Source organism: Delphinapterus leucas, chromosome 6 (genome assembly GCF_059928025.1).
Source record: "Delphinapterus leucas isolate spDelLeu-1000000601 "Yukka" chromosome 6, BTC_Dleu_Yukka2, whole genome shotgun sequence".
Lineage (NCBI taxonomy): Eukaryota > Metazoa > Chordata > Mammalia > Artiodactyla > Monodontidae > Delphinapterus > Delphinapterus leucas.
In genome coordinates this window covers 49386120-49401266 of record NC_143134.1, presented here as the reverse complement: position 1 = coordinate 49401266, position 15147 = coordinate 49386120, and positions in this window count along the sequence as shown.

The following is a 15147-nucleotide window of genomic DNA, read 5'->3' as shown; positions in this document are numbered from 1 at the left end:
TTTATAGTCTATATAGATGTGAGATTCTATCTGTATGAAAATTAGCTGTGAATGTGATTTAATGCAATGAAATTTATGTGAAATGATCATACAACTAGTAAACTGAACAAGCAGGACTCATGGATGTCATCACATAACATCTTAAATTTTACCGTCTGTTTTCCCTTTATGGTTAATTCAGAAGGGATAAGGAGATCAGGAACGTTCTTATTTAACTAGAACCGTCATAGATAACTTAATGTTCTCTGGGACTTGTAGATTTTAAAGCTGATCCCTTTTATGTGGCAATTTCTAGGGCTCCTTGGGAGCCACAATAAAGGGATATCTCATTCGTAGTTCCCTTGACCTGGATGAGTCAGTCTCTATTCTGGTTTGTTGAGTAGTCATCCCACAGTCCCCAGGAATATTCACCTCCAGCTAATGTTTGCTGAGGTCCCATTATCCTCCCAGATGGCATTATAGTAGAGAACCTAAGACACTGTCCTTACTGGCTTTCTCATGCATGTTGCCCTCATTTGGTATGGGGAAAACTCATTTGCCCAGAAAAAACCGCCACCAATGTAGAAGAATCCCAATACAGCAGCAACTTCCTTTACTGTGCCACAGAGAGGCTATCTAGCTTAACAATTGTTCTTTAGATTTCCCAGGAAGAAGTCAGACTGAAGTCATGGTGTGTTCTTAACTACAGTGGAAGACTCTGAAGGATTCCACAAAGCCTGTTGAAGCACTTTCCTCTTGACTTGAGGAGAAGGCGGAAGCACCCTTCTTGCCTGTGAGTCATTTCCCTAAGATTATATAGCCCTAGTCAGTAATGGAGCCAGTATTTCTGTGCAACTTTTACTTCAAAGGCAGAGTTCTTACAATTTACCCTGTACTACTTCCATCCTTTCTCATACATTTGCACTAAATACAGTTCATCTCAAATAGATGATAGCAACTATAACTATTAAAAATTTTTTTAAATAGTAATGCTTTTTTAAAAAAAAGAACAGAGAAAGACAAAATTCCCACATCTTCCCTCTCAGCTAACCTTTGGTATCTTTTTTCATGGTTCTGAAACAGCTTTCCACTGGACTATATCTACTTCAAAACATGAGTTCATCTTGCATTCAAGTGACTAGTAAACAATTAGTAAAGCTTGTCCAGAGTCATTAATTGTTTCTGTTTAATCTTTCCTGAAAGTGGAGCGCCCTCTGTTCTTGTGTTTATTTTGATCTCTTTGAAATGCAAATCATTTGCTCTTCTGCTATAGTTCTGAGTCTCCTTTTGGCCTACATAGAAATATTTGGACATACAGAATGTGCCTGTTCTACTTAAATCTTTTACAGATGAAAGTGGTTTTTGTCTAGCTTTGAGATGTGTCTCTTTGAAATTAATATTATTAAATATAGGGTAGTTGGCTTCTGATGGCTTCACAAATATATTATGTAGTGCTCCAAATCTGTAAGGCAGTATAAGGTAATGGCTAAGAACATAGGTATGCAACAATAAAAATGTGTTTAAATCTTAGCCCTTTCTTAGTCTCAGTTTTCTTACCTCTAAAATGGGAGTAATTGTAACTAAACTACTGGGTTATTGTGAGAATAAAACATGAGAGTGTGTATGAAGTCGGATCTCCATACATGTTAACTATTATCATTATTATTTAGAGAAAGGAAATATTACAAATGATATCTCCTAGACATCTAAAATCTCCATTGAAGGGAGTACTTACTTACAACCTTTCCTGATTAAATAGTCACTTTCAGGGAAAGGAGATCTGGAAGCACTGGATTGGTTTATTAAGGTAGATATCAATGTCTATTAAGTATCTCATATTACAAATAAGAAAGCTGAGGTAACCATCTTTGCCAGATAGAGAGTTGCATCTGATATTTCCATTTATGTGCCTATTCTGTTAAGAATACTAAGTCATACTAATAATGACTTAGTATAACTAAGTATACTAAGTGTAACTAAGGCTAATTAGTACAACTAGGTATAACTAAGTCATTATTAGATTGCTGGGTGATAGGAATTTTATCATTTTTCTAGCTACTTTGTAGATGAGAAAATGAAGGCAAATGAAGCTTTAATTTGAAAGCTCTAAAGCAAAAAAGCTAAGCAAGAACATGTAATTTTTATATCTCAAGACCCTTCTAATAGATTTTTGCCTCTAACTTCAGTAGATACTTGAGGACTTTATTTTAGCAACTGATGGCTGCCAAATGATTGCTTGAATTTCCTCCAGAAAAGAGTGGGAAACTGCCCAAAAAGAAAGTATATTCAATTCAACTCAATAAACACATTATAAGTAAGTACCTCGTATGTTCAAGGCAGAGAGCTGGGGACGTAGCGTTAATACAATTCTTGTTCTCAGATAGTTAGTTAATAGTCTAGTAGGGAAACTGTCCAGTAAACAAATTAATGATTCAGTTTTCCCAAATTAGAATCAAATTACAACTTTAAACAAAGATGCATTTTACTACATTATTTAATATGTTAAAATAGTACATAAAACAATGTCCAGTCATGGAGAAATAATTACATTATCTGTAATTCACCTCCTTAAATAATTATGCAGGAATTAAAATCATGGTTCTAAGAGATATTTAATAACCTGGAAAATTTTTACATGTAAAAATGTTAAATAAAGAAAGTAGGATATAAATTTGTATCTGTCCTATGAATATAATTATAGGAAAATAGCCTTATGCATCAAACAAAAGATTGAAAAGAAATACATCAAAATGTTAAGTGTCAGAATAAATACCCATTACTTGTAGCAACAATCTATCAATTGTGGGATTTTCTTTTGTTTATTTGTTTTTGTTTAAAAAATGTTTTCAACGTGCATTACATTCCTTTGAAAAAATGAACAGAACATAAAAATGTAATGAAAGCCTTTTGAAATTCAATCCCAGGAAGCCTCTGTTCTAGTGGATAACTGATATACAGACATGAACTGCTATAGCTTTTACTTAATCGGCCACATCATTATCAAGTTAGGAAAGAAGGCGGGTCCCCTTTTTGGTTACTCTTTCTATTTTCCCTGTCAGTGTTATAGTGCTCTATAACTACCTTATGATTTCCTACCATATATTATGTATGTACATATCGTATCTTCTCTACTAGAATCTATGCTCCTTGAGTTGGCATCCAAGTACCTTAATGGAATAGCAGTTCTCAACCATGGTGCCTCCAAAGCACAAATCTAGGGTAAGTCAGTGGAAAAGGACTCAAGTCATAGATGCTAGAAAGGGAACTGCACATAAGCCTCAGCCTATATGATCTGTGCAGTAGCTCTTTTCATACATGAAGGTGCCTATTTGTGTCCTGAAGGAAAAAGGGTGAGGACAGTGTTCTTGTGCTCAACACAGTATCTTGCCCAAAGCATGGTAACCCTTTATGACTAGGTACTAAGAACAGGAGCACAATGTTTCCAGATGCCAGTCCTTTGTCACCATGGCATGATTTTTGTTAAATCAGTGTGCACTATTATTTAAATCAACTCATTTTTAAAACCTAAATACCCTAAAAGTAAAAATTTACCATACAATTTTAAATGGAAAACCAGGAGGGAAAGTAGTAAATGGGAAATAAAAGTTTAAAAACATAAACAATGGAAACAAAATAATATTACGTTCTAGCTAAAATTTCTTATCTTCCAAGGCTCTGAGCCAGAGGCCGGATCTCCATTTGGGACAATGGCCAGGGTTGGAGAGGTCTTAAAACCGAGTCTTCCTTGTAATCAGAAGATTGACAGTAAACTCAAAAGGGAATAACTTTATCCTCATTAATTCAGGGTTACTCAACATTTTGTACCTGCTAAAATCAGAGGATCGCATCGGAATGCATCCCACACTTTGGGAAACAGGCAACAAGCTTTTCACTTCCGATATTTCAGTTAGAATTGTGTAGGAGGAATGAGACTGAAAGGATGATTTCAGAGTCAGATACCTGACAAATGCTGGAAGAGGGACGTGCACTCAAGCCCTCCGCCTACACTCTCAACATTCCCTAACTCGCATCTCCTTCCTCTAATACCCTCTCCTCTCCATGCAGCCCGAGGCATCTCTTTTCATCTTACTGCTTGGCATCAGTTGCTGCTGACAGACTATTCATGAATATTCTGTCCTTCAACTGAGTTATTTCTAATGAGGGATCAGAGAAATCACATCTCAATTTCTTGTTTATTTCTTTCCATTGAAAAGATATACACAAGGCTGAGAACTTTAATTTACATATACATATATACATGTGTGTGTTTTAGATTGAGTTGGTATCTGTGTGTCTCCCTGGAGATTACACATTCATATTATTTATGTTTAAGACACACTATATCTACATCATGGATACGTGTGTGTATCTATCCATCTATCTATAGATATATACACATATTAAGGAGGCTTACGTATGTTTGCCAGTTCATATTTTGGTAAACATTTCTGGAATCATAGGGAATCACATCTTAAATATTATGTTTACCTTTATGTAATATACATGCTAATTATCTTCATTTGGATAAACTGTGTAGAAAGAAAACCAATAAATGGCTCGGCAAACTGAGATTTTTTTATGACTAAAAATGACGGTGAAAAACAGATAAGGTATGAAAGAGCTCAGAGTATAAAACAGCATACCTAAGGAAATAATTCTACAAATTCTAAATTTGTTTCATGGAAAGCAATGTCATTCGAGGTTTTAAGTCAGCCAGTTCAGGGGTATCATTCATAAGTTATGTTTATGTGAACCTTTGGTTGACTATTTAAAACCAGGTGAAATCTTAACTTGGTTTTCAGATAAGACCACTGTGATTTAAACTAGGCCAGGTAGTACCTAATAATGTGGGTCCAGAGAAAAGGCAATCTTAACAATTTATAGGCCTTAAGTATCTCCCCATATTATATTTCAAAATGATGACAATTAAACTATTTATTAGGTGCTTACTTTATATGCATTATATTATTTAGTCGTCAAAATAACCTCCCTCTGAGATAAGGACTGTTCTTGTTACCATTTTTCTATAGACAAGAAAACTGAGTCTCTAGGTTACGTTTACTCATCCAAGGCGGTGCAGCAAAGAAGTGGTACAAGTGATATTTAAACTAAGGTCTCTGTGGTTCTAAAGCCCTAGTGACACTGGTAAAAACAACCCTGGGTGGTAGGTGGTATTATTCCTAGTCTCTTGATAGAATATGCAATTGAGCCTTAGGGAGAGCTGAGCAGCCAGGTCAAGGCCATTCTTGTAGCAAGTGGCAGGGCGAGGATTCTAACCCAGCTCTGTCATTGACTCCAAAGCCTAGCTGGGCTTCCTCTGCCCATCTCTGCAAAAATGTAGGTCTGCCATAGCAGAGAAACAAAGAACTGCTATTTTTCAACATATTTTATGAATTACATAAGCAGCATTTGTTATATAATTGGTCTTAGCTTTACTAAGGCCTCAGGTTCTCGGCATGGCAAAACCCAAGGTTGGGGGGAGGTACACCTGTGTCCACTCTGGTGATTTAGGTTTTATACAGGTAGAGTGACCATAGAGGATACCACCCAAACTGGGACACTCCTGTGCAGGGGTGGGTGCACTATTCATAATATTCTGGGCAACAGGTAAAAAAAAACGTGAACTGTCCCAGTCAAAGGAGGCATTTATTTGGCCACTATCCCGGGAGCATGTAGATTTCCCTCCTGATGATGACAGGCTGGGGTTTCCCTTGGTTCAGGGGTTCTGTTACAACTATTCTTCCCCTGGATGCTGACCTCAAAACTGAGTTCTTTCAACATCAATATGACGAAAAATATATTTTTTGATCTTAATTGATTAGTTTTAGGAAAAAATTGTCTAAGATTAAGTAAATGGTCTGGGGTTAGAACTGAGCAGATTCTCCTGGCTTTTGAGGGCTACGTTATCTTTACAGCCAGGGGACTGGAACAGTAAGAAGTTACCCTACGTAAACAACATTGATTTTTGTGTTCTGTTTTCGCTCTGGGAAGAGCGATGCTTTTGACTTCTATTAAACCTGAGGAAATACTGCCTTTGCCTCTCAATCCTTGTTCTGAACTCCAGTGTGAGAAATTTGTACAGTGGACTGTGCTATTTTCTATCAAAAATGTTATAATGGGAAGCCAAGTTCAAAGACTTGGCAGCCAGCTATCAAGAAACCAGGCATAATGGTATGCTATGGAAACAGACACATCATGAAAATAGCTGACATGGAAAGGGAATAGGAAATTTTGGACAGTCTTACCTGACTCCAATGCCCGATCTTGCAACTGGGGAGAAGTATGTTAACCATGGCACGTAAACTCAGGGAGTCTCAGTTCCATAACGTCAAGGATAGTATCTCTACCTTTCAACTACTGGTTGAGATTTTTAAATAAATTAAGTACATAGAGTAGGTGGCAGATAGGAAGCCCTTACCAAATCTTGGTTCTCTCCTCTTTTTACTTAAAGTAGCAAAGTCACACTCCAAGTTCTATATAACAAGCCTGTTTAACTGTATTTTTCACATCAGTCATATAAAGTCACAAGCTCTCTTTCTTTTCTCATCCCTTCTTTATCCTCCTTTAGTCCTCCCTCCCTCCATTTCTCCTTCTTTCTTTCTTTTTCTCATTCCATCTTCCTCCTTTCTTCCGACTCTCCCTTACCTCTTTCCCATCTTATCTAAACAAAGACTTAAGGTGGCCAAAGTATTATAAAATGTGACCTCCTGCACACAAAAAAGAAGTTGACGGAATTAGAAATTTGATCTTTCAAGAATTAATCATGATCAAAATAATTAACCATTTAATTAATCATATGTCAAGTTTGTTTATAAGACCTTTTGGGAAGGATTTCAAAGACCACATCTCTTATAAAGCTAACACTTGAAGAATGTGCAAACTGAGGACATTTTTCCTCTGGAGAATAAAATTCTCTGTAGCAAACAGACACATGAATATTAACTTTAGATAAAATGCTCTTCAAATTTAGTTTGATTCCTTAAAGACAAATAAAAAATATTAGACTATGTACATATTTAAGTCCTTTACTATCCTTAGATGGAAACTTCTATGTTAGTGTTCATGTTTGTTTTTATTCTTTTCTTTGACACTCTCGCCATGGGACTTCAATAATGGGTCCTGGAATGGAACCAAAGTCACAGAAGGATTTATAAAAGGGGAATGAAGGTATGTAGGTAAAAGAAAGAGAAGGAAGTTGAGTAATCAAACTCCTTTGTCTTGGTTTAGGAGACGGTGAGGGCATCTAAGGATTTATTGTATGAATATAATTTTCCAGTATCTTTTAGCATCAGCAGCTGGGTTCTGGTAATTGAACTCTGATTACTGCATAAAGAAGTGAAAAATAGATGTTAATTAGATAAAGTTGTCTGAAGAGAATAGCAACGTTTAGGAAACCTGGGACATGAGAAAGGCTTTCTTCAAGTTTGTTTAACAAGGGAATGTTTCCCCTCTTCATCCTAATCCTCCTTTCTCTATCTTCTCAAAAATCCTCCTCAGAGTCCTCTAACAACCTGTCCTGAACAAGTCAATGCTCCACTGTGCAGAGTCTGGGATAACACTGACCTGTCCAGTGATGGAAACCTTGGGATTTGAATGTGGCTCACCACCACCACCAATCTATAATCTCTTCACCAGCGAGGCCAATTTAAAGAATAAAAGGCCTTACTGTCTTTCATCCAAGTAGAAATTTTGGGGTATTCCAGATGAGAGAGCTGACTTTGTATTTTCTGGACCAGTGAGAATGAAGGTCCCAGGGTGCTATGTTGCGGATGCAGGAGAGAGGCTGCTCTGAGCTGCTGTCCTCTGTGACAACACCATCTGGGTCCCTTTATAGTCTTTCTGGGATTGAGGTCAACAGCTCCAATTGAAAACCTTTTATTTCTCTGCACTCTTTTATTAGGAGTCAACACAGGTCTCTAGAGAAAGCTTTTGGGTGGGTTTTGAGTGCTGGGGAACGTGTGTAGTTTTGTAGAAGGATAGGAATGCATGGAAACATAAGGCAGAGTCAGCTTCCTATTAAGTCACCGAAGGCCTATGGGTACTATTTATTGGGATAACGGGAAAGTCCTTGACAAACCTGCAACACCATCCACACAAGGCCAGTCACCATGACTGCGTTCCTTGCCACACAGTTAGTAATGCATGCTTTTATTCAGGGATCATCAGAACACTAAAAGTTCCCAGAGTAAAAGCACTATTCTTCCTATTTACTGAATGTAATTTTTGACCATTGATAGTTGGGTTTCACAAACAGGGAGTAGGTAATTTAAAATATCATTAAATGCATTTGATTTACTCAAAAGTTGAAACTGCAGCCATCATTAAGGTGAGTGAAGAGAAAGTTAATTTATCACTTTAGGGGTAAAAAGAGTCAATAGGAGAAATATATGAATACTATTCTCAGCCTAATTGGGGAATTCCAAGCCTATTTAATGCTAGAAAATCCCAAAATGCTACTTGTTTTTTTGAAAATATTTGCTGTAAGACTGAAAGATGGGAGATTTAGAAACACTGTGATAACTTATCAAATCTGCCCCAGACACACTCCACATGCTTCATTTTGTTGCCAGAGAAGTTATTAAATATCTAGACTTCTGATATGCATTCTAGGACTATAAGAGTAAAGACCTGGGGACACTTTTTCTTCCTCATGGCTTTAGCTTTGGGGACTCTGACTACAGAAATAATTATTTAGATAATAGCAAAGGGATGAGAGATCAATGCTGTGTGACTAATCCACATTTTTGGTTACTGGCAAGAATTCAGTGATTAGCGTTAAGAAGTCAATACTGTGATTAACTCTCTACTTAATGTGCCAGTCTTAGTAACGTACTATTTAAAATATCTTTCTTTTTAAAAGTGCCCTTTAAGGAAAACGTGTGTGTTTGGTTCAGGACACCTGACCTACTGGAATAGTGGTGTGCTGGTAAATGTTTAGCAGCCAGTTTTCCAAAAGAAAAAAGTACCCTGTTTTCTAGCCATTACTGATTTCTATGGTGTAAATACTCCCACTAAAGCCCACATCTACCTGACATGATATCAGCATATTTATATCAGCATATTGATAACTTTTTGTGAAAAATTATCAATTGACTCTTGCACAACTGGTACAGTTTGGATTGAACACACATAAGTAACTGAAACCTACCACTTTGAATTAAATAACTTCATATATATTAGCTAGGGCAGTATTTTATATATCATATATAATTTTGTATATAAACTTTATGGGATCAAATGTGCTAACAAATTCCCTGTATTTAAAAAAATTGTTATTGACCGGAGGGTGGAGACACAAGATGGCAGAGTAGAAGGACTTGAGCTCACATCCTCTCACGAAAACACCAAGTTGTGACCAAAGTCACAGCTAACTGCTGAACAGCCATCAACAAAAAAAGACTAGAACCTACCAAAAAAGATATTCTACACCCAAAGACAATGAAGAAGCCATAATGAGATGGTAGGAGGGGCGCTTTCATGAGAAAATCAAATCCCAAACCCACCACGTGGGTGACCCACAAACTGGAAAACAACTATATCACAGAAGTTCTCCCACAGGAGTGAGAGTTCTGAGCCCCATGTCAGGCTCCCCAGCCAGGGGGGTCTGGCATAGGGAAGAGGAACTCCCAGAGCATTTAGCTTTGAAGGCAAGTGGGGCTTGAGTGCAGGAACTCCACAGGACTGGGGGAAGCAGAAACTCCACTCATAGAGGGTGCACACAAGTTTCATATGCACTGGGCCTCAGGGCAAAGCAGTGACTCCATAGGAGCCTAGGCCAGACCCCCCTGTGGGTCTTGGAGGGTCTCCTGGGAAGGCAGGGGATGGCCGTGGCTCACTGGACACTGGTGGCAGAGGCCCCAGGGAATATTAATCATTGTGAGCTCTCCCAGAGGTCTCCATTTTGGCACCGAGACCTGGCCCTACCCAACAGCCTGTGGGCTCCAGTGTTGGGACGCTTCAGGGAAAACAACCAACAGGGTGGGAACACAGTCTCACCCACCAGCAGACAGGCTACCTAAAGTTGTCCCGAGCCCACAGCCGCCTCTAAACACACCACTTGACATGGCTCTGCCCACTAGAGGGACAACACCCAGCTCCACCCACCAGGGGGTAGGCACCAGTCATTCCCACTAGGAAGCTTGCACAAGCCCCTGGACCAACCTTACCAATCAGGGAGCAGACACCAGAAACAAGAGGAACTACAGTTCTGTGCCTGCAGAATGGAAACCACAAAAACAGAAAGTTAGACAAGATGAGATGGCAGAGAAATGCGTTCTAGATGAAGGAACAAGATGAAATCCCAGAAGAACAACTAAGTGAAGTGGAGCTAGGCAATCTACCTGAAAAAGAATTCAGAGTAAAGGTAAAAATGATGATCCAAGATCTCGGAAAAAGAATGGAGGCATGGACTGAGAAGATACAGAAATGTTTAACAATGAGCTAGAAGGTTTACAGAACAAACAAAAGGAGATGAACAATACAATAAATGAAATGAAAAATACACTAGAAGGAATCAGTAGCAGAGTAAATGAGGCAGAACAACAGATAAGTGACCTGGAAGACAGAATGGTGGAAATCACTGCCATGGAACAGAACAGACAAAAAAGAATGAAAAGAAATGAGGACGGTCTCAGAGACCTCTGGGACAACATTAAACACAACATTCACATTATAGGGGTCCCAGAAGGAGAAGAGAGAGAGAAAGGACCTGAGTAAATACTGGAAGGGATAGTAGCCAAAAACTTTCCTAACATGGGAAAGGAAACACTCAAGTCCAGGAAGCACGGAGATTCCCATACAGGATAAAAATCAAGGAAGAACATGCCAAGACACATATTAATCAAATGGACAACAATTAAAGAGAAAATACTAAAACAACAGGGAAAAGCAACAAATAACATACTAAGGAAATCCCCATAAGGTTATCAGCTGATTTTTCAGCAGAAACTCTGCAGGCACGAAGGGAGTGGCAGGATATTTTTAAAGTGATGAAAGGGAAAAACCTACAACCAAGATTACTCTACCCAGCAAGACTCTCATTCAGACTCGATGGAGAAATCAAAAGCTTTACAGACAGGCAAAAACTAAGAAAATTCAGCACCACCAAACCAGCTTTACAACAAATCCTAAAGGAACTTCTCTAGTTCGAAAAGAAGAGGCCACAACTAGAAACAAAATTACAAATAGGAAAGCTCACTGGTAAAGGCAAACATACAGTGAAGGTAGGAAATCATCCACACCACAAATATGATATCAAAACTAGCAATTGTGAGAAGAGAGAGCACAAATGCAGGGTATTGGAAATGCAGTTGAAATTAAGAGACCGGCAACTTAAAACTATATATCTATATCTATATATATAGCTATATCAAAACCTCATGGTAACCACAAGCTGAAAATCTACAATAGATACACACAAACGAAAAAGCAGTCAAAACACAACACTAAAGATAGTCATCAAATCACAAAATAAATGAAAGGAAACAAAAGCACGATGATGCAAAACCTATGGGCTGCAGCAAAAGCAGTTCTAAGAGGGAAGTTTATAGCAATACACTTTTACCTCAGGGAATAAGAAAAACCTCAAATAAACAACCTAATCCTACACCTAAAGCAACTAGAGAAAAGAGAACAACCAAACCCAAAGCTAGTAGAAGGAAAGAAATCATAAACATCAGAGCAGAAATAAATGAAATAGAGACAAAGAAAACAACAGAAAAGATCAATGAAAGTAGAAACTGGTTCCATGAAAGTAGAAACTGGTTCCTTGAAAAGATAAACAAAATTGATAAAACTTTAGCAAGACTCATCAAGAAAAAAAAGGGAGAGTACTCAAATCAATAAAGTTAGAAATGAAAAGGAGAAGTTAACAATGGACACCACAGAAATACAAAGGATCATATGAGACCACTACAAGCAGCTATACACCAACAAAATGGACACCCTAGAAGAAAGAGACAAATTCTTAGAAAGGTGCAATCTTCCAAGACTGAACCAGGAAGAAATAGAAAACATGAACAGACCAATCATGACTACTGAAATTGCAATGGTGATTAAAAACCTTCCAAGAAACAAAAGTCCAGGACCAGATGGCTTCACAGGTGAATTCTATCAAAAATTTAGAGAAGAGTTAACACCTATCCTTCTGAAACTATTCCAAAACATTGCAGAGGAAGGAACACCCCCCAAACTCTTTCTATGAGGCCACCATCATCACCCTGATACCAAAACCAGACAAACAGTATGGAGGTTCCTTAAAAAACTAAAAAGAGAACTACCATACGACCCAGCAATCCCACTACTGGGCATATACCCTGAGAAAACCATAATTCAAAAAGAGTCATGTACCAAAATGTTCATTGCAGCTCTATTTACAATAGCCAGGACATGGAAGCAACCTAAGTGTCCATCAACAGATGAATGGATAAAGAAGATGTGGCACATATATACAATGGACTACTACTCAGCCATAAAAAGAAACGAAATGGAGTTATTTGTAGTGAGGTGGATGGACCTAGAGTCTGTCATACAGAGTGAAGTAAGCCAGAAAGAGAAAAACAAATACCGTATGCTAACACATATATATGGAATCTAAGGGAAAAAAAAAAAGCCATGAAGAACCTAGGGGTAAGACAGGAATAAAGACACATACCTACCAGAGCATGGACTTGAGGATACGGGGAGGGGGAAGGGTAAGCTGTGACAAAGTGAGAGAGTGGCTTGGACATTTATACACTACCAAACGTAAAATAGATAGCTAGTGGGAAGTAGCCACGTAGCACAGGGAGATCAGCTAGGTGGTTTGTGACCACCTAAAGGGGTGGGATAGAGAGGGCGGGAGGGAGGGAGACACAAGAGGAAAGAGATATGGGAACATATGTATATGTATAACTGATTCACTTTGTTATAAAGCAGAAACTAACACACCATTGTAAAGCAATTATACTCCAATAAAGATGTTAAAAAATATTAAAAATAAAGGCCATATATGACAAACCCTTAGCTAACATCATTCTCAACAGTGGAAAGCAGAAAGCATTTCCTCTAAGATCAGGAATGAAACAAGGATGTCCACTCTTGACACTTTTATTCAACATGGTTTTGGAAGTTCTAGCCATGGCAGTCAGAGAAGAAAAAGAAGTAAAAGGGAATCCAAGTTGGAAAAGAAGAAGTAGAACTATCACTGTTTGCAGATGACATGATACTATACATAGAAAGTCTCCAACATCCTACCAGAAAACTACTAGAGCTCATAAATGGATTTGATAAAGTTGCAGGATACAAAATTAATACTCAGAAATCTCTTGCATTCCTATAAACTAACAACAAAAGATCAGAAAAAGAAATTAAGGAAACAATCCCATTTACCATTGTATCAAAAACAATAAAATACCTAGGAACAAACCTACCTAAGGAGGCAAAAGAACTGTACTCTGAAAACTATAAGACACCGAGGAAAGAAATAGAAGGTGACACAAGCAGATGGAAAGATGTACCATATTCTTGGATTGGAAGAATCAATATTGTCAAAATGACTATACTACCCAAAGCAATCTACAGATTCAATGCAATCCCTATCAAATTACCAATGGCATTTTTCACAGAACCAGAACAAAAAATTTTACAATTTGTATGGAAACACAAAAGACCCCGAATAGCCAAAGCAATTCTGAGAAAGAAAAATGGTGCTGGAGGAATCAGGCTTCCTGACTTCAGACTATACTACAAAGTTACAGTCATCAGAACAGTGTGGTACTGTCACAAAAACAGAAATATAGATCAATGGAACAGGATAGAAAGCCCAGAAGTAAACCCATGCACCTATGGTCAATTAATCTCTGACAAGAGAGGCAAGTATAGACAATGGAGAAAAGAGTGTCTCTTCAATAAGTGGTGCTGGGAAAACTGGACAGCTACATGTAAAAGAATGACATTAGAACATTCTCTAACACCATACACAAAAGTAATTCAAACTGAATTAAAGACCTAAATGTAGGTTTGAATACTATTGATATAAAACTCTTAGAGGAAAACATAGGCAGAACACTGACAAAAATCGCAGCAATATCTTTTTGGATCCATCTCTTAGAGTAATGAAAATAAAAACAAAAATAAACAAATGCCATGTAATTAAACTTAAAAGCTTTTGCACAGCAAAGGAAACCATAAGCGAAATAAAACGACAACCCATAGAATGGGAGAAAACATTTGCAAACAATGCAACTGACAAGGGATTAATCTCCAAAATACATAAACAGCTCATGGAACTCAATATCAAAAAAACAAACAAGCCAATCCAAAAATGGGCAGAAGATCTACGCAGACATTTCTCCCAAGAAGATGTACAAGGTGACCAAAAATCACATGAAACGATGCTCGATATCGCTAATTATCAGAGAAATGCAAATCAAAACTGCCATGAGGTATCACCTCACAGTGGTCAGAACGGACATCCTCAAAAAGTCTACAAACAATAAATGCTGGAGAGGGTGTGGAGAAAAGGGAACTCTCCTTCACTGTTGGTGGAAATGTAGATTGGTACAACCACTAAGGCAAACAGTATGAAGGCTCCTTAAAAAACTAAACATAGAAATACCATATGACCTAGCAATCCCACTCCTGGGCATATATCCAGAGAAATCCATAATTCGAAAAGATACATGCACCCCAATGTTCATTGCAGCACTATTTATAATAGCCGAGACATGGAAGCAACCTAAATGTCCATCAACAGAGGAATGGATAAAGAAGATGTGGTACATATATACAATGGAATATTACTTGGCCATAAAAAAGAATGAAATAATGCCATTTGCAGCAACATGGATGGACCTAGAGATGATCATACTAAGTGAAGTAAGTCAGACAGAGAAAGACCAATATCATATGATATCACTTATATGTGGAATCTAAAAAAATGATACAAATGAACTTATTTACAGAACATAAACAGACTCACAGGCTTTGAAAACAAACTTAAGGTTACCAAAGGAGAAAGGTGGGGGGGAGGGATAAATTAGGAGTTTGGGATTAACATACACACACTACTATATATAAAATAGATAATCAACAAGGACCTACTGTAGCACAGGGACCTCTACTCAATATTCTGTAGTAACCTACATGCGAAAATAATCTGAAAAAGGATGAATGCGTGTATATGTATAA